Source organism: Cetorhinus maximus, chromosome 30, assembly GCF_964194155.1.
Source record: "Cetorhinus maximus chromosome 30, sCetMax3.hap1.1, whole genome shotgun sequence".
NCBI lineage: Eukaryota > Metazoa > Chordata > Chondrichthyes > Lamniformes > Cetorhinidae > Cetorhinus > Cetorhinus maximus.
Window position 1 is genome coordinate 21,039,704 of NC_135908.1, and position 23,342 is coordinate 21,063,045.

A 23,342-nucleotide genomic window follows, 5' to 3' on the forward strand; every position below is an offset into this window, starting at 1 on the left:
GAACAAGGAAATTAGTGGGAGACACAGCAAGACAGCTGGGACAGCAGCAGTAAAGATACTGGCACTGATACATTACCACAATTGCATGGTGTGAACTCTGCTGTCTTATTATTTCATTCCCAGAGGGGGCTCCATCAACTTAGTTCCCCAATAATAGTTACATTTAATATTGTGAAGTTTAAAGGGGATTAATTGTTTTTTTAATATGTGTGCTGATTATGAGACATGCTCTCTTTTTTCTTAATAAATTTCTGTCAACTTTGTTTGCTGTGTGCAGGCAGCAGTCACATGTGGGAAGGTGGTGAATAAACATTAGCCATATAGCAATTATTAACCGAATAAGAAAAGGTGTACATGGGTAGAGAAAAAAGATAGACCTTAGCAATCAATCTATTTGAATTCTAAGATGATTAATTTAGTTAATTACATAATCTCTGTAGCCTGATCCCAAAGAGGTCAATGACATTCAGGGGTCAAAATAAGCTTTTCAGGGTTCTTCTTGAGAATTTCTCGAGGGCTCTTGTAAAGAAAGATTGAACAGGTTGGGCCTATATCCATTTGAGTTTAGAAGAATAAGAGGTGGTTTTATTGAAACACATAAGATCCTGAGAAGACTTGATAGGGTGGATACCAGGAAGATATTTCCTCTTGTGGGGGAGACCAGAACTAGTGGACAGAATTCAAGAATAAGAGGCTTCCATTTTAAACTTGAGCTGAGGAGAATTTTTTTTCTCTCAGAGGGCGGTTATCTGTGGCATTCTCTTCCCTGGAAAGCAGTGGAAGCTGGGTCATTGAATTCATTCAAGGCAGAGTTAGAGAGGTTTTTGATAGACAAGGGACTCGAGGGTTATTGGGAGCAGACAGGAAATTGGAGTTAAGACAACAACCAGATCAGCTATGATCTCATTGAATGGCAGAGTGGGTTCGAAGGGCAGAATGGCCTACACCCCTGCTCCTAAGTCCTATGTCCTTATGGGCATTTCAGTTTTTTGGGGCTCCTTTTTCATTTTCACAAGGAGTTCAGGATGCTATTCTTCCTTAGTTTATTATTGTAAATTGTATTTGCAATCCAAATTTGAGAAAAAATACCAAAATCACATTCCAACTATTTGATGTAATGCAACAGAAATCACAGGGCGAGAGCAAAAGAGCATGGGTGTAAATCTACAGAAAACGTCTAACATAAGGAATGCAATTGAATGTAGTAATCTAATCAAGAATTTCAACTGTAAGCTATTGAGCTTCACTGACAACTTAGATGAGTGTTTCCTCACTGTGAAGAGTAAATAACACCCTTGCAACTCAATTCTGGTTTATGACACCTTGTTAGAAATATCAATTCAAAATATCAAGTTGCTGAGCAGAATTTAATAAAACAGAATCACAAGATAACGCTCTACCTCTCTCAACCCCCAACAGGGGTGGGAGCGGGATACACACACACCCGCCTGGGCATCTGCCCGCTCCCAAGATGCAAACTTGCCCCAGTTGAAGCAGGGGTCAGACACGGTTATAGACGGATCCCGCAGGGTCCAGAGCAGGGGCCTAGTGAGCCTCCGCCGGCAGATGAAGGAGTGCAGGACAGAGAGAGCGTGGAGGCTCTGGCAGCTCCTCCCTGACAGGCAGCATCCAGGAGCTGGTACTTTCTCAGGCTAAACGCAAGACCTGCTCCTCCAGAGCCAGCCTCCACTTCCCTGTCAGCTGCATTCATTGGCCATTGCAAGAGGTACTATGCTGAGCGACGCAGCCTGGGACAAGGTGACAACACACATCATCCCCTGCCACCTGCAGCTCGCCATCTGCACTGACAAGCTGCTGGGAAGACTCGCCATAGCCCAGGGCAGAGACTTGCCCAACATCCAGGCTGTGCTGCAGTCCAAGAAAACTGGGCACCCCAGCAAGGTAAAAGGACAATATCAGAAAAAAGAGGGAGGGGGCCTGCAATTGGAGGAGCTAGAGCAGCAACATCGGTGTGATAGAATCTGTGATTGAAGGAGCAGCTCTTCATATATTCTGGCTCTCGTGCTGGCTGCCCCTCTAATCAAAACACACGGGAGTGGCCTTTCTTGAATTTTTTTACCCGTCATTAAGTTTCGGGGGCTATTTGAGGGGTTTCCAGGACGAATTTGCCCACCACCCCCTTGTATTTTCAACCCTGATGCGATTCAAATGTTTAAATTGAAATGTCCATACATATGCATAAAAGCACAAGAAAATGGTAATTAACTAATTCTTTTCCAAAAGTTTACCTTTAAAATCAGTACTGATGGTAAGTTTATGTAGTTCAATGTGAATTTGGTAACACTTCTGAGATCTTATTTGTAGCATCTTCAATTGAAGCAAGTCCAGATTCCTGACTTACTAGGCATGCATGCTGGCTATCAGGATTAACTGAAATTAAATTCATTTTCTCCTGCCCATTCAATACAGTTTAGTACTGTGAATTTTGATCAGTTTCTCATTTTCCATTCAAAACTTTCACTTTCTCTCTTTCTACCTCATCTTAATAAAGTCAAGATTTGAGGGCTACCTGTTATCTGCCATGGTCATACCAGGAATAGTACCGGCGATATCTCTGCATCCACTGCTTCTAAGAAAACTGCACATGAGTGGAATTAAGGTAAATACTGCAGGGGAGTTACAAAATACTGAACCAAACTGAGGCTGAACACTTAAAAGACAGACAAATCTGCTTCTCTCTCCACAGATGCTACCTCACATGCTGCATATTTCTAGCACTTTATGTTTTTATTTAATTAAAAGACACTGATAAATGCTGCTTCATGCTCCCTTGATATTGGTAAATGCACCTCACGTTACAGTATTCAAGCCTATGAGACAAGGAAGGCTTCTGATCACATATGGAGCCATGGAGAAAAGGAAGAAAATCACCATCTTCTCCAGTGCACTCCTTCCCAGGGGTAAATTGTCCTCAGAATCTCTCGGCCTATGTATAACAAAATGATCATTTGGGGAATATTTCAAGGGTTAACACTCGTCACCAGAGGGGGTAAAAGAAGTAAGGTGGGGGGTTGGGGGGAAAGAAGGGGCAGAATATATTGTTACAGTCAGTTTAGAAATCTACCCTTCTGCAGATCTTTTGGAAACAATGGATGCAGTAGTGAATAGAGAAGCTGTGGCTGTATCATATAATGACTGAGAAAGGAGGCCCGGCTAGAGATGGAGAGTGAAGCACAGCTGCAGTCTCCTTCACCCGCCCTGATTCAAAATGGCACTCTCAGCATGATAGCAACTGTGCTGTCTTCAAATAAATTAGAAATAATTATAATTACATGGAATATTTAGTTGGCTGTTGATGAACTGAGAGAGTAATCAAAGGTTTTAAATTATGAATGAAATTCAAGTGTTTCTCATCCCCAAGAATAAATTTACTAATCAAAATGTTTTACATTTTGAGATTGAGGAAACCCTGGGAATAAAACACGTGCTATTTCAGGCATCCAGTCAGCATGGGGCACTTTCAAGTGAGATAAACTCAGCAGCTCAATAATGCTCCCTTTGCACTAAGCCAACAATCTCAGGTGCACCACTTATAAGCAGCAATGTGACATTTCCCTCTCCTACAGCAGGAACACTACTATCCTTTCCAAATAAAACTGTCCATTAGTGCCACATTAGACACGGTTATGCTATAATTTGTGCCCATTAAACTGTCGCTCATTTGGCAGTTTTCGATTGCATTTGCCTGTACACATTTCACACAAGATCCTAAATGCCAGCAGACCGGGGAAATTTTCATCCCATCAGTTTAGTATGGTTTTAAAACCAGATTCCAGAAGTGAAAGCACCATGTGCAGTATCCAGTTCCCCAAAGCTAACTTTTAAATATTGTCAATGCTGTTGACAACAGCTGGTTCACTTGATTTGATGGGGATCTTTTAATGTTTACATGTAATGTAGGTTTTTCCTCACAGCTTAAACTCAACTTCTCCAATTCCCTATTAAGCCTTGCATCAGCAAGTCTGTATAAATATTAACTTCACTGAAAACATAGTCCCACATGTTAATGTAGCACTACAATCTTTAAATACCCTGTCATTTTCATATAAAGTAAATGCAGAGACAAGTAGCCACAATTTCCAACTCATTGGCTGGATGAGACTACAGTGAGCAGATTATAATGTCTGAACCAATTCAGGCAAGCTAATCCTGATATTAACTACACTAATAATTTTCCACATTGGCTTGGAAAATTTTATATGGGCTCAACTAAAAAGATACATTCACATACCAATACCACTAATACTTTAGAATTCTTATTTTGTTTCCAATGCACAAGTGCTCATTTTCACATTTGTTTATCTGCATTTTGATCATTGAGATAATTAAACTGCGATAAATATCTTGATTATTTTTTGGGTAGAGAGAAGGCAAGTCTAATTCATTCAGAGTAGAAAGGGAATCCTTTTCTCCCATAGTGATTAAATATGAAAACAGTCGCACTGGTAGAGTGCAGATGTATAAAATACAGAAACAAGTGAAGAGCAAACTTAAAAGTTCATTCAGAATTTAATGATATAGCCATATTTCCACCTCACTACTCCTCTGTTACAGGTTTTTTTTGATTTTACACTAATTCAGGTCTAATGTCAGATCAGCATTTGCGCTAACTGCACAATCCCCCCCTTCCATTATACTAGGTGTGGAGCGCACAGTGAATCCGATTTCCCAATAAGGGAAGTGTAAAGAGAGCACAATCAATTCAAACTGAGAACATACAGATATCTGGGACTGACTTCCAAGCTGTAATCTAACTGAGAGATTTAGCTGGTTTACTTACTCTTTGTGCGCAAGATAATTGAAGGGTGCAGATGGTTTACATATAAAAAAAGGATACTTGAGAATGATTACAAGGTTGTAATTTAAGGAAGGGTCATACAGCTCTGAAAGAAGAGTATGGATGGTATAAGTCACAAGAATGAAGCTAACGTAGTCTAGAAGTCACTGCTGAATTATATTGTTGTTCTGTAAACAGTTATGGTATTTGTTTTAACATGACTAATTAAAACCATTTCTCTAATTTAAGGGATGGTTTTGTTTAGTCTCTGCTTGCAGTAAGACTTTCAGTGCAGATGTTGACAGCTAAGCTACTATATTATTGAAGCAAATGTGCATCCACAATGAAGAACTAACTGGTGTGATGTTATTTGCTTGCTTAATTGGGAAATCGTTTGAAACTCATTACTGGAAAACATTAATGAGATCTTACAGGAATTATGTAACAAGGAAGAAGAGGGTGCAATGGTAAAATACACAGCACAACAAAAAATAGCTGCTGAGTAAAGATCTTTTAATTCCACAGAGAAAATAATTCAAGTTATCACATCATTGGAAGTGAGGCTGCACTCTGTTCTCTCTCTAGCTGTGCTATACTCACCTAACAAACTAAAAGCTGTGTTGGACAGAGACCCACTTAAATTAGGGTTATGAGAGACTTTTGCAGGACTTGTCCAAGTAGCATTAAATGCAGCCTGCCCCCAAAGTAGTGTGCTGAAAATCAACAAGGTTGACAGCGCCTCACAGCAACTCAATGTAGTTTCTGTTGAAAAAGTCTGAGGGTTTGCTATTTTGAAGTGCAGCACTATCCATCAGAAGGCTGTGGAGGCCAGGTCATTGAGTGTATTTAAGACCAAGATAGATAGGCTCTCAGTTCTGCCGAAGGGCCATGAAGGCTCGAAACATTAACTGATTTCTTCTCCGCCGATGCTGCCAGACCTGCTGAGTTTTTCCAGGTAATTCTGTTTTTGTTTTAGATAGGCTCTTGATTGGTAGGGGGTTCAAAGATTATGGGGAGAAGGCGGGAGAATGGGGTTGAGAAACTTATCAGCCATGATTGAATGGCAGAGCAGACTCGATGGGCCAAATGGCCTAATTTCTGCTCCTATGTCTTATTATCCATCAATATACTGATCTGTCTACATCTGCTGCTACAATCTCCCCTCCCACCATAAAATCTGGAACATTTTTTTATTCATTCATGGGATGTGGGCTTCACTGGCTAGGCCAACATTTATTGCCCATCCCTAAGTGCCCTTAAGGTGGTGAGCTGCCTTCTTGAACCGCTGCAGTCCATATGGTGCAGGTACACCCACAGTACTGTTAGGGAGGGAGTTCCAGGTTTGTGACCCATGCATTCACATATTCGATTATTCCCTAAAATGCAATGCTGAGAAGTGGGGAAGAATTGTGGATCTAAAAGATTTTACGGGAAAAAAGATGGAGGAAGGATAAATAGTACAGATTTTATTTCATCATTTAAATAACCACAAGGCTATGATTCTCCAGACTTTTGCTTCAACGTTGAATCAAGCGTAAGTTTAAAATGTGTAATTTGTTGGAATTTTCCGACTAAATGATGGAGTTATGAAAAGATTTTGTAAATCTTGTGTTAAGGGGAAGAATGACAATATTGAGGTTTGACTGGAACATAAAAATATTATGCAAAATGAAGACTTGTGCTCCAGAACTTGCCACACCCCTAGCCAAGCTGTTCCAGCACAAATACAATACTGGCATCTACCTAGCATCTACCCACCAATGTGGGAAATTGCCAGATATGTCCTGCACACAAAAAGCAGGACAAATTCAATGCGGCCAATTACCGCCCCATCAATCTACACTCGATCATCAGTAAGGGGTCACCAACAGTGCTATCAAGTGGCACTTGCTTAGCAATAACCTGCTCACTGACGCTCAGATTGGGTTCCACAGGGCCACTCAGCTCCTGACCTCAATACAGCCTTGGTTCAAACATGGACAAAAGAGTTGAACTCCTGAGGTGAGGTGAAACTGACTGCCCTTGACATCAAGACAGCATTTGGCCGAGTGTGGCATCAAGGAGCCTGAGCAAACTGGAGTCAATGGAAACCAAGGGGGGAAACTCTCCCCTGGTTGGAGTCATACCTAACACAAAGGAAGATGGTTGTGGTTGTTGGAGGTCAGTCATCTTAGTTCTTAAGGAGTAGACTGCAGGAGTTCCTTAGGGTAGAGTCCTAGGCCCAACCCTCTTCAGTTGCTTCATTAATGACCTTGCTTCCATTATAAGGTCAGAAGGCGGGGGATGTTCGCTGATGACTGCACAATGCTCAGCACCACTTGCGACTCCTCAGACACAGAAGCAGTCCATGTCCAAATGGAGCAAGACCTGGACAATAGTCAGACTTGGACGAACAAGTAGCGAGTAACATTCGCGCCACACAAATGCTAGGCAACGGCGATCTCCAACAAGAGAAAATCTAACCATCACCCTTTGACATTCAATGGCATTACCATGGCTGAATCCCCCACGATCAACATCCTGAGGGTTACCATTGACCAGAAACTGAACTGGACTAGCCATGTAAATACTTTGTCTACAAGAGCAGGTCAGAGGCTAGGAATCCTGCAGCGAGTAACTCACCTCCTGATTCCCCAAAGCCTTTCCACAACGTACAAGTCAAATCTGTGATGGAATACTCTCCACTTGCTTGGATGAGTGCAGCTCCAACAACATTCAAGCAGCTTGACACCAACCAGGACAAAGCAACCAGCTTGAAGGCATCCCATCCACAAACATTCACTGCCTCCACCACCAACGCACAGTGGCAGCAGTGTGTACCATATACTAGATGCACTGCAGGAACACATCAAGGCTCCTTAGGCAGCACCTTCCATGCCCACAACCAATACCATCTAGAAGGACAGATACATGGGAACACCACCACCTGGAAGTTCCCTTCCCAAGCCACTCACCATCCTAACTTGCAAATATATCTCCGTTCCTTCACTGTCACTGGGTCAAACTCCAGCACTGTGGGTGTACCTACAACACGGACTGCAGCTTTTAAAGAAGGCAGCTCACCACCACCTTCTCAAGGGCAACTAGGGATGGGCAATAAATGCTGGCCTTGCCAGCAAAGCCCACATCCCTTGAATGAAAAAAAAGTTAACTTTCAATATTGAAAGTGATTAGAAGCTGTGGTGCAGCTCCGAACATCTATAATATGCCTCTGATGTCACAATAGGAATTTGAGATAAGATTTTCTCTTAACTATAGCTTGTTAGTCCCTTGTAAAAAATGACAACAGGAGAATGGAGTCCACATTCTTCAGGTTTCTGTTCATGCAATCATTACACTGGATGCTCATCTACAGCTGGCTCCAGCTCAAGTGTAGCTAACTTATAACAAAGGATTGGAAGCAAAATAATCACATCACCCACCAATACAGTGCAGCCCTGAATGAGACTGAGGTATCTGAACGTTCTGTTTTTTAACCCCCCCAAATTTCTGAGATAGTCCACACGTGCATTCATTGCACTTTTCACTCTGTACAGCAGCAACTAAAGTAATTCATTTGCTAGAGTAAGCAAGTCCATAAGATATTCAAAGTATTGGGTAACAGAACGAGATATTCTGCACAGCGTGATCATCTTTTGAAAACTCCGCTGTATAGTTGGCTCCTTCAACAGCATCTTCCAAACCCATGACCACTGCCATCTAGAAGGGCAAGGGAAGCAGATAGATGGGAATACCACCACCTGGAAGTTTCCCTCCATGACACTCACCATCCTGACTTGGAAATATTTCACTGTTCCTTCACTGTCACTGGGTCAAAATCCTGGAACTCCGTTCTTAACAGCACCGTGGGTGTATCTATACCACATGGACTGCAGCGGTTCAAGGCGGCAGCTCATCTCAAGGGCAACTAGGGATGGGCAATAAATGCTGGCCCAGCCAGCAAAGCCCACATCCCACGAATGAATAAAAAATCATTGCATATTGAGTGTGAACTGATCATTGACACAAGAACTGAGCATTGACACACACATGTATAGGCACAAATGTTCAATTTTCATAGTCCTTACAGCATGCCAAGGGAGGGGGAAGAGAGCCAATTGATATTCTTTTACTCGCTTGAAAAACATTGTTATTGATAGTCCCTAAAGTTATTATCCAGCTTCAAGACTGTTTCTGCGAATCAGCTAGGCCTCAAGTTCCTGTTTACTATGGTAGCTAGCAATGCAAGAGGCAGAGTCCTCAGGGAAAAGAGGGCTCCAAACTGGGACCAGGAAAACATAAGTAAGCCAGAATGGAGCTTGCAAATTCAACTACAGAAAGTGTAGCAGTCTGAACACAGCTTTAAAGTGCAATGCTTCATTTCGCTGTGAGAAAAAAAGTAAATAACAAGAAGGTTCACTGTTCAGTATATTCTTATGCAAGGGAGCATTGAAGCATTACAGCTACCTAAGCAATTTAAACAACGATATTCACAGTAGCTTGCATCAGTTGGTTTAGTTTTTTAAAAATCAGTAATAAATAGCATGACGCACTACAGCACGTCAGCTACAAGCTCCAAAATGACCATGTCAGAATGTCTACAACAGTTATTGCTTATTCAGTGGAATCACTGAATCAAAGTTCAAAATGCTATTGTGCCATTGCTGACGTGGGAAGGTGGGCTGAGATGACAGGTAAGAGAAGGGCCCTCAGCTATTAATAAAATATGCACAGAAAACAGGGAAGCAGAGACCTAAAGCCTACATTGTGTAAAAAATCTCCATCTTTTACAGTATATCTAGATGAGCAGACCCAAGGAAACACAAGCTGCAATCAACAGTATGAGATAACCAGCTGGTCAATCATTAAGGCAGTTTACACAGACTTGTTACAGGACAACATAGAGGGGAGGGAAAAATGTCCAGCTCAAGACATTATCGGTAGCATTCCCGATCACAACTTCAAAGCTTAGAGTTTCACAATGGCTGCAGATGACTGATTCTAACCAGGATTACAGTCTTGTGCAATAGCTGTATTATAAACACATTGGTCTAGTCTCAAAGTCAAGGCTCAGATGTTGTAATCCCAGCAAAAATGCTTAACTTACCTGTCTCCCTTTCCCATCCCACGCTCTTTTACACTAGTAGCATTTCCCCCACTTTATTCTTTTCACACCGTTTTCCCTTTCTACTTTCCAGTTGACCTATTAATTTTAGTCTACCAATGGCTGACACTTGTACAAATGGGCTGACAGGCCTGTTTCTGTGCTGTATCATTCCATTGTTCTAACCACAAAGGATTGATTTACCTTTTTAAAAATACTCAGGAGGAAAAAAGTAAGCTAGCAAGATTCTCAGCCCTTAAATTTGCTGGTTCAAGAAATACTCTGTCTATTTTGAGCAAACAAAAGCCATCAGTGTTGGGGGTTCTGGAATTTCAGACCACTGTTGATAATCAAGAAGCATTAGCAGACATCAGAACACAGATTACATACATCTAATGGGGTTAAAGGCAGAGTTTATTACACTTATTTCTTTCACATCAGTGTTAAGATCCTGCCTTCCTAAAACTTCAATTCCCATTCATGCTCATTTTTCCATTATCACAATTAAGACTATTACATAAACTTTGCTATTAGGAGGTAATAAAACAAATCACATGTTTATTGTTATGTTGCACTATAGATAGAGCAATCTACAAACCACATCCTTCTAATATACAGCAACTTCCCAAAAGACCAATACCCTTTTACAAATAGTATCAGTTAAGGTATTCAACATTATTAAAAATAACGAGAAACCCTTAACACTGCCACAGGCAAGAATGCACACATCTTGTAAGATTTGCCAGGTATCTCTCTTTTGGTATATTAGGTGGCATACAGGTGCAGTCAATAGCCTATAAACAAAGACAGATTAATTTGACCTTGCTGGTAGCTAGCAGCACAGAAAGCCTTAGAGAAATTGTGTTAAGGGACAGCAGACTGTAAGAAATCTGTGACTTGTCGGCACGCTTGCTATAGCAACTTTGGTTCAACAACTGATAATTGACTCCGCATTTCCGTTCTTGCATACCAGTTCAGAGCTCCAGAGACAGGAAGTTAGTATGTGCAGTTTCACACTATATTTGGTGAAAAAAATCACTTAAAATTCATAGTCGGGTATCAGAAGTTCCAATGAAGTACTGTAACCCAATTAGCAGAAACAAAACCAGGCACAGTAAAGTTGAACATCTCATACAGGTCCAGCTCTTTCATCATTGATGCTTTGATTCTCAAAACACCTATGGAACTAGCTCCTCCCTGATATTTCTATTTCAATTCAACACACCATTTGGCACTGTCCCATTCATTGGAAAGCAGCAAGTACTATCTCTCTCCACAAAAGAGATCAAAGTTAATCCTGATATCCACACAGTTGGTTGACATGGAAACTGCAGTGAAGAACCCACTGCAACAGGCAGATTGCCAGCCTAGCTTTTCAACTAACGATTGACTTGGGAATCTTAATCTCCTGATAGAAAAATGGAGCTATTCTCGCAACAGCAAGGTTGATTTTGAGCAGTAATGCTGGCATTGGGAGCTTTTCAGATGTGGCAACCTGACCTACTTGGCAAACTGACTTCTTGTGTCATATCTAGTAAGCCACAAAACTGAATGTATAATTCTGCAAAGGATAGAAACATCAAGCCATTCATGTGTCTTTTCACTGCTGTGTTGATGTAAGTCCTCCAGGGGAATATTCTTGATCTTAATAGCTCCTGATCTTGACCAGCAACTTCCTAAACAGCACCAATATCATTTTCATTCCTGAGAACATCATAGTCTACAGAATTAACTCCATATCTGATGGACTATCATGACACCTAATCAACACAGGCCAATTTTAACAAAAATCATACAGTAATAAAAACAAAAAACTGCGGATGCTGGAAATCCAAAACAAAACAGAATTACCTGGAAAAACTCAGCAGGTCTGGCAGCATCGGCGGAGAAGAAAAATCAGACAGTGGCTGAACACACTGTTAACTTCAGTGCTTAGGTCCAGCTCGTAACTCTACTGAGAAAGACAATGATTGTTGCCCATTGAATTTCATTACAGAATTGCAAACTCATATCTGGTCTACGGTTGGACAAACATAGCCAAAAAATGGGACTGTTCAGGAAAGCAATGTGATATCAGTAAGATTACTGTTCTTGAAGAAATAGAATATTATTGTCCTAAATTTCAGCCAGTGAAAAGTCACCTGTTACCTTTTGGGTAACTAACTATAGTTACAATAAAGTCCCACTATAACTAAGAATCAGTGCAAAGCCATTTCAATTTGGATTAACATTGATGTATACCCAATGATGGAATAAATGCAGCTTTGAAGATGCTGTCAAAGTTCAGCTTGATACCAGAATAAAACAGACGAATACTCGCAGGTGTAAGAAGTCTCAATGTTCTCTTCTGCAGTCAGCTTTGGCTTTGAAACTTGATTCACACTCCATGGTTAGTGTTAATGGGGAGCTTTCACAATGTTATTAAATTGCAGAGTGTGTGTCAGGTTAGTGTAGCCCAAAGGCAGATAGATCAGTAAAATTGATGTAGATAGCCTATTCCATATGATAATGCACTCTCTGCAATGAAACACTCGTTGGGGCAGGGTGCCAGTCCTCAGAAGATGACAACTTGATCAGCACTGCAAGAGATGCAAGTAGTCATTCTGAGTTTGAACATGGAGCCACTCATGCCAGATCTTCTCGTTCAAACAAAGAACAGTTGACCTATTTGAATGCTTTACCTCAATCTACAGGACTCCTTACAGCAGAGGAGGCTAAGGGGTGACCTAATTGAGGAATACGAAATTATGAGGGGCCTAGATAGAGTAGACAGGAAAGACTTGAGGAAAGCCGAGGGGTCAATTTAAGGTGATTGGTAGAAGGATTAGAGAGGACATGAGGAAAAACTTTTTGACCCAGAGGATAGTGAGCATCTGGAATTCACTACCTAAGTTGGTCGTTGAGGCTGAAATGCTCAACTCATTTAAAAAGGTACCTGGATCTGCATCTAAAGTGCTGTAACCTGCAAGGATATGGACCAGGTGCTAGAAAGTAAGGTTAAAATGAGCACCTAGTTTCTTTTCTCTCTTTTTGGCCAGCGCAGATTTGATGGGCTGACTGACCTCTTTCTACACCATAACTTTTCTATGGTTCTAAAGCTTTAAACTAATTGAGCTTTATTCTCTTGCAGCATGAATTGATGTGGATCCCTTGATAAAAGTGCTCCTGCATCTCAGTCCTAGACCGCTACTGCACCTTTCAACTTGCAATATTACCAAAACTTTAATTAATGGAAGATCTTTCCTCCTTCTTCTCTCACATACACACAAGGGTGGTGTAGTGATATTACTGTGACACCAGCCTAACACACAAACCTGACAGGAGCTCACTAATTTTTCTCTCTCAAGTCCCCTTTTCTCTTGTGTGCACTGCTGAAGATGGCATTTTGATTTCTGAATAAACTGGAAACAAAATTCAGCCTACCTATTGTAGTGCTGTAAACACACAGGAAGAATGCTCAAAGAACAGCTAATTCGTTATACATACTCCTACACCAGATGCTCACACTGTCCTGACTCTAAACACAGCTGCGTGTACACACTTGACATCCACCAGAGAACTTCTTCCATTTAAAATCAAGTTTTTATATCTTGGCAGTGGCGAAGGGAAGGGGAACAACATTTTTTAGAAAACATGTCCAGTTTCACACAAATCTCAAATTTATTCATAATGAATGTTAATTTATGGGGTTTAAACAATCACTTCAGCATACATTTCAGCTCAACAGCAAAGGTTTCATAACTTAGGAGTCTTGCTGAAAAAAGAGACATGCCGTTGAAGCTTTTTGTCTTGCACTCAGGACAGTTTGCAAGAATACCAGCAGTAAAGGGAGCAACAATTTATACTGCATGAGAAGAGAGTGCTGATTGGCTGGCAAGCAGACTCTGACTGGTAGAGGCTCTGCCATGGAGAATGCACCAGGGAACAGTTAACTGCAAAGCTTTTATTCAAATTCAAACAAGGCAGGTCCACCTTAATTTGTCAAGATATTGCCATGGGGAATGAACCAGGGAATGGCTGTTCCCCCAAGCTTCTTTAGTTGAAAAAGGTGCAATGTGTGGACATCTTCCTTCTGTCTGCAGAGAACAGGCCCTGTGTGTGAACATATGTAGCTTCTAGCATGTATAAGTCAGCCACATTGTGAGCCCAACTAATAATCTTAAATTGGTGTTCAGCTTAGGAGACAGCCATTCCTTGGCTCATTCCCCATGGCAATGCCTTGACCAGAGTTGACCTGCCTGGTTTGAATTTGAATGAAAGCTCATCAGTTAACTGTTCCCTGCTGCATTCTCCATGGCAATGTCTCTACCAGAGTCCACTTGCCAATCAATCAGCACTCTCTTCTCATGCAGTATAAACTGATGCTGCCTTTACTATTAGTATTCTTGCGAACTGCCCTGATCAATGTAAGACAAAAAGCTTCGACAGCATGTCTCTTTTTTCAGCAATACTCAAGTTCTGTACAACCAAGCAACATTTCAGAGTCATAGATTTTAAGAGTCATAGTTCACTTTTTGTTCCATCATTAACTTGCAAAAATTAATTTGGTTATACTTCCATTTACTCCCCACAGTTTTCTTTTTCTAATCAGCAGCACAGCTCAACCACCCAGTTATGTTCTCAGATGCCCATAGTAACCTTTCTTCCTTGACCTTGCAAGACAGTCATGTTGAAGAAATGCGTAAATAAATCTCTCCCAGACATTCCTCTCCTACACATGAAGTTGTAAAAATTAACCTCTAGGAGCACACCTTTCCCACCTCAAGTGCAAAGGTCAGTCAAGACATTCAAACAGAGCTTGCCAAGCCAACATTCTCGTTTGAATGCTGTAACTATTTGACTTTCAAAGGGCCAATTTAATACTTGATTTGTTATGCTCCTCTAATTCTGGCTTTGTGAGCATCCCTGATTTTAAGTGTTCCACCATTGGTGGCTATGCCTTCACTTCCCTAGACCCTAAACTCTGAAATACCTTCCCTACCTCGTTTTCCTCCTTTAAGGCACTCCTTAAGACCAACCTCTTTGACCAAACATTTAGTCATCTGTTCGAATTTCTCTGTGGCTCAATGTCATACTTTATTTTAAGATGATCCTTTTAAGCGCCTCGAGATGTTTTATTATGTTAAATGTGCTGCATAAATATAATTTGTTGTTGTTGTTGTTGAACACCACTGTTTAACCTACAGCAACATTTTTGGAGCAAATTCAAATGACAAGTTTATAACTTATTCTGAAGCACAATGTGAATTAATTTTATTTTAATAGGTACATTCGAGTTCTGATTCACACTGTCGCTCCAATTTTACTTCATAATATTCAATTAAATTTTCTCAGCCAATTATCCAAAGATCAGGGAACACACAATAGCAAAAGTGCTAGGCATCCTCCAGTAACTAGTATCACCATTATTCATATGTGAGCTGTAACAGTGAATGCTCGCCGGCTGTTCAGCTGCTGCAGGCACCATAGCCGAGCTAACCTTGTTGTCCGCACAACGCGTTTCCAGTAGTGAGTTGTTGGGTAACAAACTGAGGCAGGAACCCTGGCCAATTTTCTCATTCTATCCTAGTGGGCTGATGCCAAGTACAGTGCCCCAACTAAGATCTGCTAATCCCACAGAAAATGGCTTTCAGTGCTTATGGCTGAGATATTCATTGAAAAACTCATTGCACCATATTTAGCATGTAAAAAAACAAAGAAAAAATGTTTTGAATTGCCAAAGAAAGGCTGCTAGGTTTAGTTTTGAAAAGTAGTTACTTTGTGCCCAAAGATTTAATTTATGACTTACTGCATTACCAGTCTTTTATTGCCCCCCTCCATTCTGAGTTCACATTTAAATCCATTAAAAAGCTATTTAATAAAGGATGCCAGGCAGTTACTATTTCAAATCTGACCCTTATTGGACACCAATAATGGTCCTGTATTACCTATCTGCACAAAGTCTACAGAAATAAAAGATCTCAACTGTTATTTAACTAGTATTCAGGTTTATCCTATAAGGTATTACAACCGTGAAATGTAGTATCATATCTGTCCAGTGATGTCAAAAAGAAAAATCAGAAATAAACAAATCTGATTAATCTTCGAGCATTCAACATTTTGCATTTATATAGCACCTTGAACAGAGTAAAATGTCCAAAGGCGCTTCACCGAAGTGCTATTAGCTTTTGAAACCAAGCAACATAAGGAAATACCTGGGCAGATGACCAAAAGCTTGGCCAAGGAGCTAGGCTTCAAGAGGTGTGTTAAATGGGGAAAGATAAGTAGGGAGATGGAGAGGTTTAGGAAGGGAATTCCAGAGCTTAGGGCCTAGGTAGCTAAAGAGACAGCCACCAAATGTGCAGCAATTAAGATTGGGGAATCACAAGAGACAAGAATTTGAGAACAAAAAGCTTAGAGAGTTGTAGGGCTGAAGGAGGTTACAGGTAAAGGGAAAGACGAGGGTATGGAGGGATTTGAAAACAAAGGACAGTGAACATCTGAATACACAGTAAATTAACTACAGCTAGAACTCTCAGTAAAATGAATTCCCTATAAAAGCAGGATAGGCTCCAGAGATAGTGTACTTTGACATAGCTGCTCAGAGACGCCTACCCTGCCCAACCCCCAATTCCAGAAACCCAAACTATGCTAAAAGGCCTACTCATCCTTCATACTGAAAAGCAGTGAAATTTATTGAGAACACTGTCTTTAAGCCACATCATTCAGCAATTACCGATGTCTAAACATGGCTTTTCTTTTAAGAAACAAAAGCATTTGATGCTGTCTCCTCCTGGAGCAATTGGATTGGATTCATTAAGGCAGACGCAGACTGCATCTAAGTCACAGCAAATGGCAAATATCTGCCCTCTTCTTCCCCAAGCACTTTCCTGCATCACACCAAAGCCCCAGAACATCCAAAAGAAAGAGCATTCATACCTAATTCTTCAATTATGCAGTATAGGATGTGGCTGCAGGAAAGAAGAAAAATATTGTCTTTCTTCCTTCAGTTTACCCCAGACAGGAACACTGTCAGTCAACAATGAGCACCAAGCCTGCTCGCTCCTGGCCCCTTCCCCACTACAGCCCACAAAGGAATTGCCATCCTAATTGCTGTCCGTAATCTGCATAATGAATTGAGAAATTCAACCACATTTGTGAATCCTTTGCAAACACAAAAACAATGGTGCAGCACCACATGGTTCCTGCAGAAAGGGGAGGTCCCCAGAGGGAGTTGCAGGTAGACTGATAACATCAAAAATAGCTCGTTGTTGGTGGTGAATCATAGGTACAGCAGCAGCCTGATCACTTGTGTTTTGTCAGTTGACTTTTATGAATTTGGAAAGTTCAATACATCAGTATAGCACAATTTAGCGGATTTAAAGTCTAAACAAAATGCTGGAATTGAGCCTGCAAAGGTTCCTTCTCTTTGGTGATGCAATTAATTTACACAGTTAACCAGCAATCTCCAGAGACATTGCTCATTTAGCTGATGCTCTAACTGCAAGAACACAGCTTCTGTTGTAACTTTTACTTAATGTAAGATTTGTTACTACCATAATTTCAAACAATATTTTAAATTGAATGCAAAGTTACATTTTTGCTTCACATTAATCAATATGGCTTTTTTCAACATGATTGTTTGATTTTCCCCATGTATGAGTTCACTGGTGAAATGGACTTGCAGTCACTGCTTCAAAATGTTTATGTTCAGAGCTCCAACTCTGCCTGTTCCTAGCCCTCTACAGTATATTTTTTTCATAACTGGCTCATTTCCATACCTTTCCATCTCCTGCTTTTTCCTCTTCTGTTCATACTCTCTCCTAGGTCATGTTCCATTTAATCTTATTCCTTTACTTCCTAAGTTGCACAATTGTTTCTCCATCACTGCACTCAGGTTTCTGCACCCTGGGTCACAACTCCCAACTTGTTACTCTGTATCACACTTGCCAGTTCTCAGCCTCTATTATGGTCCACCTCTTTTCCACAAAACTCCTTGATGGGAGTACTGGATCACGCAAACCTACTTGGATAACCCAACATGTCAAGGCATCCTAAAGAACACAATTAGCTGAAAAGTCATCGAAGTACCTTCCTAAAGTCTAAATATGAATAGTTTTAAAAATGATGTAGTGGATAAATGCAGCTGGCGTGTCATGTACACCAAGCAGGTCCTGGGTTTATTCCTAGTACACATCTGAATTAGTCAATCTTTGAGGCGTAGTGGAAAGAGGGGCACAATGAACTTCAGGACACTCAGGTTAAAAGGGAAAAATGTGATTGGAGGCTCTTGCTTTTGGCCACTACCCAGAAACTGCTGCTTGAGTCAGAATTAAGCTACGAAAAATAGCATAATTGAATATTGAATATTCCACAAACTCTCATTGGCTAAGTTTTCAAATGAAGGATGAACACTTGGATCAGGGTTGTTTGTGCCCATGCGATCAGCGCCACAGCTGAGAGGAACCAGGGCAGAAAAAAAAACTGGAGGTGGCAATTCCTTTCCCCATCTCTTCTCCTGAAGACATCAACTACTTGCTTGGTTGCAGTTCCACAATTGTCAGTTGCCATCTTGTATTTCACTAAAGCATCTATTCTTCATGTTTGAGAATTGACAAGTACCAGTAAGCTAGTCAACACAAGGGTCCTGCATCTTTGGTCAATTCTTTCCTCAACTGATGCCCACACGTGCTTATTCTGGCATTGGTCACTAGAAAATGATTGGAAGAATGAGGAGACCCAATATGAACTAACTGATACAATGTTAAAAGGGGTATATATACACAAAAATCTTTGAAGGAGGCAAGACAAATTGAGAAAGCTGTGGGGAAAAAAAAGAGATCTTTGGCTCTATTAATATAGATGTGGAGTACAAATAAATAAGTTGTTAAAGATTTATAAACCACTGATTAGGCCTCAGCTGGAGCAGTGTGTTCAATTCTGGAAGCTACATTTAGGAAGATATTATGGTCCAGGGGAGGGTGCAAAAGAGATTTACTGGAATGGTATCGCGGATGAGGGAGTTCAGTTATGTGAAGAAACTAGAGAAGCTGGTATTGTGCGTTAGCTGTGGCAGAGTTGGTAGCACTCTTGGCTGAGTCAAAAAGTTCTGGGTTCAGGTCCCACTGTAGTACTTGGGCACAAAAATCAAGGCCAACACTCCTGTACAGCACAGTGCTGCACTGTTGGACGTGCAGTCCTTCGGATGAAATGTTAAACTGAGGCCCCATTTGCCTTCTCGGGTGGCTGTAAAAGATCCTGTGGTATTATTTCAAAGAGGACCAGGGGAGTTATCCCTGGTGTCTAGGCCAATATTTATCCATCAATCAACATCACAAAAAATATCATCTGGTTATCATCACATTACTGTTTGTGGGAGCTTGCTGTGTGGCACTTCCTACATTACATAAGTGACTATGCTTCAAAAGTGCTTCATTGATTGTAAAACACAGATGTCCAGCGTTCACGAAAGGGATTATATAGATGCAAGTCCTTTTCTTTTCCTGAGAGCTGAAAAGGCTGAGGGGAAATTTAGAGGTGTTCAAATCAAGAATGATTTTGATAAGAGTAAATAAGCAGAGTCTGATTCCTGTGGCAGAAGCTGTTCTTTCACAGTTACAGTTACAAGGAACATACAGCACAGAAACAGGCCACTTGGCCCAACCAGTTCATGCTGGTACTTATATCCCACTAGAGCCTCCTCCCATCTAGTTGCAGTATAAACTTCTATTCTCTTCTCCCTTAGCTTTCCCTTAAAGTCATATATTTTATTAGAGCTCAGTACTAGGGTTTCTTGCTTTTGGTGGTATATATCGACTATTCCAACTTAAATGTAGGGGGCATGATTAAGAGGTTTGTAGATGTCACAAGAACTAGTTATGTGGTTGATAGGGAGAAAGAAAGCTAGAGTGCAGGGAGATAAGAATGTACTGGTCAGGTGGGCAGTAAAGTCGCAAATAGAATTCAATACAGAAAAGTATGAAGGAATGCTTTTGGGGCAGACAAACAAGCCAAGGGAAAGCACAATGAATAGTAAGAAATTGAGAAGTGTAGAGGAACAGAAGGATCTTGCAGTGCATGTTCACAAATCCCTGAAGGTAGCAGGACAGTATAAGATGGTTAAGATGACATGCCAAGTACTTTCCTTCATTAGCCATTGCATAGAGTGTAAGAGCAGTGAGGTTATGTTAGAACTGTATAAAACACTAGTCAGGCCACAGCTAGTGTACTGGGCACAATTCTGGTCAGTGCACTACAGAAAGGATACGATCACACCAGACAGGGTACAGAGTAGATTTATGAGGACTTTGCCTGGACTGGAGAATTTTAGCTATGAGGAATGATTGGATAGGCTGGGGGTTTTTTTGGGGCAGAGGAGTGAGAGGAGATTTACTTAAAACTAAATTATGAGGGGCCTCAATAGGACAGATAGGAAAGTCCTATTCCTCTTAGCAGTGAGGTCTCTAACTAGGGCACATATTTAACTAAATTGCAGAAGGATTAGAGAGATATGGAGGGAAATGTTTTTCTCCCAGAGGATGGTGGTGGTCTGGCACTCTGCCTGAAAAAGTGGTAATGGCTTCTAGAAACTCTCATGGCATTCGAAAAATACTTGGATATGCACTTGAAATTCTGTAACCTACAAGGTTACAGACTGAGCTGGAAAGTAGGATTAGGCTGGATAGCTCTTTTTCAGTTGGCATTGACACAATGGCTTGAATGACCACCTTGAGTGCTGTAAATTTTCTATGTTTTTTCAGAACTCTAGTCAATCTTCTCTTCACTGACAGAGAGGTCAATGGTAACAACCCGATTACTTCTCCAGTCAGGTTACAAGGGATGAAGTCTGGGACTTTCCTGGCCTGTATAATTTAACTACTCACTGCATTAACCAGTTAAGCTGGAGAGGGAAATGAAACGTTAAAAAAAATCATGTAATGAAATGGAACATTAGAATGTAAAGGGATTATAACTCAACATGTCCTAAAATAGGTCCCATTTAATAAATGCCAAAGTAATCACCCTGTTAGTTTTTAACCATTTTCCCATTCACATCTTCACTCACCAACTCTAAACATTAATTTTTGATGCTACACTGCAGTGTGTTTCACGTCATACTGCTCACACCCTGCATTGTGTAGACAACGCCTACTCTAAAACCATTCCTATATGAAGACTGATTAAACACTTAAAAATTGACCTTTTAACCCACAAACTTCCTTACACTACTGGAAAGAATAGTGCTAACTGCAAAATATCTGTGACTAATAACTTGACTGATAGGTCAGTGAGTAAATCACATGATATACCAGTTGTTGTTGGTGTGTCAACGTAGCTCACTTGGCAACTCTCTCCTCTTAGCCAAAGGTTTGTGGGTTTAAGCTTCATTAACACATCGAGGTAGAGTTGAAGGATTACTACATGGTTTATAGATGCCATCCTTTGGGTAAAATGTTAACCTGAGGCCCTGTTTGAACAAGTGGATGTAGAAGATCCCATGATTTTCCTGGTGTCCTTTCCAACGTTCCACCTTTAATCAACACCATCAAAACAAGAATCTCTGGTCAATTATCTCATCTGCTGCTTGCTGACAAAATAATTGCGACTGTACTTCAAAGGCCTTCCATTTATATAGTTCCTTTCACAACCTCAGGCTGTCTCAACTTTTCACAACCAATGAAGCGTTTCTTTGAAGGCTAGTCACTGTTGTATTGCAGGGAAACAGCAGCAAATTTGCACACAGCCAGTTCCCACCCATAGCCATGAGACAAACGACCATATAATATGTATTAGTGATGTTGGTTGAGAGATAAATACTGCCCAGGATACCTGGTCAACAGCCTTGCTCTTCAGCTAAATAGTGCCATGAGATTGTTTAAATCATCCACCTGAGAGGACAGCCAGGATCTCAGTTTAACAACTCATTCAAAAGACATCTGCACTCTGCAGTACTGCACTGGAGTCTCTGCTGAGATTGTATGCTCAATCTCTGCAGCGGGGGTTGAAAGCAAGACCTTCTGGCTCGGTCATGAAAGTAATTCAATGACTGTAAAGCAATTTGGGACATTCTGACGATGTGAAATGTCAAACGTAAATGTAATGCTTTACACAGAAAAAGTAAACTAGGGTTAACCCCTGGATCGAGCTTGGCAATCGCCTCTAGAATCCCAGGTTCAACCCCTGGGCTTTCTGATCGGCCAGGCAGTTGGGCCATTACAAAAAGCCTATGGGGAAATGGGGCAGGGAGAAGAAAGAAGAAAGAGAAGTTAGCTAGGTTTCTAGATCACTATCAAATGATTCCTCCCTGAAAGTGCCCAAGCCATTGTCAGCTACAGAAAGGCTTTGGCACGGCTGTGATCTAACAGCACCACAATTCAGCCTGCCAACATTCACTGTCTGGGCATGAGTGTAGAACAGCAAAACTGTATTATAATTTTTCAAAAAACAATTTAATTGTATTGTACTTTCATATTTAACAATGTATTTTATTTTACAAGTTATTTCAGCCAGGAATGCACAGTGCTGCACATGTATGGTACAGTATTTGAACTTGTACATTGGATATTTCCTGTCTGGAAAAGCCAAAGGAACCTAACTCTGGCTTTAACATTGGTTCCTCTAGGAATCATAGATTCGCTTCAAGTCATTTCACTTAAAATTGCGATTTTCAGGAACGCAACCACAACTTTTAAGTGAGGACTTACCATACGTGAAGAACAGGACTTGGGGTGAGGTGAAGTTTCACCTGCATCCGCAGAATCATAGGTCAACACCAGTTAGCACCTCCTGGAGAAGAAGCAAATAAATAAAATCCCTAGCTGAGGATTCAGGATTTCTGAAAGACTGGCTGACGTCAAAACAAACAAATGAAAAAGAGAATGGGATTTAGTACAGTATGTATTTGAAAAAGTGGGCTAAAAAGGATTGCAATAAAGGTAGAACAATAGCTAGGTAGGAGGGCATTACAGGTAATTGATGATAATTACAAATAAGAGCAGCCATGACAGTTGGAACTCAGGCACAATAAAACCAGGCCAAAAGCAATTCTTAAGCCACCAGGATAACACTAACTGCAATTTAACCTATTAATGGAAGTACAGCACAATTGGATTGAAGGATCTTGGTCAAATAAACCCTCCGCATACCAGCTCTCAGTTCTCTAGAAAGGCTTTTTGCGCAAAGGAATCTTCACTAAGCTATAAACACAACCAAATACATACTGTCAATGCTGATTAGGGGACTGCATCTGAAACTCAGCTAGTGTCTCCACAGATTCTGACAGACCTGCTGAGTTTCCAACATGCTCTATTGTTTGATATTTCCAGAATCAGCAGCCTTCTGCTTTTTGTGGATAATGGGGCATCACATTTCACTCCCCCCTACCCACTTGCGTACAATGGACAGAGCTAAGCAATCCCAAAACCAATTGGTCTGATAAAAACTCTGCAGTCCTGCCACATCCAGCCTTGAATGGTGGTGGAC

General features: G+C 40.9%; 1 protein-coding gene across 3 annotated transcripts in view; it reads right to left on the reverse strand.

The window, feature by feature from the left end:
- znf592 (zinc finger protein 592) overlaps nucleotides 1–23,342 on the reverse strand; it is a 146,156-nt gene that overhangs the window by 117,428 nt on the left and 5,386 nt on the right. Inside the window, exon 2 of one of the 3 annotated variants that reach the window (XM_078532577.1) lies at nucleotides 22,565–22,646. The exons of the other annotated variants lie outside the window; for them this stretch is intronic. The gene's annotated coding sequence lies outside the window, so the exon portion shown is untranslated. The remainder of the gene's footprint in view (nucleotides 1–22,564; nucleotides 22,647–23,342) is intronic. 3 annotated transcript variants of the gene reach the window in all.